The sequence below is a fragment of the Scardinius erythrophthalmus genome (genome assembly GCF_964197995.2).
Source record: "Scardinius erythrophthalmus genome assembly, chromosome: 1".
Classification (NCBI taxonomy): domain Eukaryota; kingdom Metazoa; phylum Chordata; class Actinopteri; order Cypriniformes; family Leuciscidae; genus Scardinius; species Scardinius erythrophthalmus.
In genome coordinates, this window is record NC_138221.1 from 38760929 (window position 1) to 38761323 (window position 395).

Below are 395 nucleotides of genomic sequence, written 5' to 3' on the forward strand. Positions count from 1 at the left end.
TTGAAAACATTACATCAGTTTATTACACAGCTCTCTGGAATTCTTGATTCTTACAGGTAAATCTATACCCTATATATATATATATATATATATATATATATATATATATATATATATATATATATATATATACCCTGATAATTATATAGGCCTATTATGACCCAGCTGTTGATTTACCCATATGTAGTCAGTAAGATATTTTATCAAGTTCATAAAAGGATAAAATTATCAAGAGATCAAAGATTAAATGCCTGCATTCAATGATTGGAACACAGTTAAGTATAGTACAGTAAGTATGGAAAAGTTTATGAACATGAAGAAATAAGACATTAAAAAAATAAATGAATTGTGAACTACATTGTAGATTCATATTAATAGGTTGTATTAGATGTTGG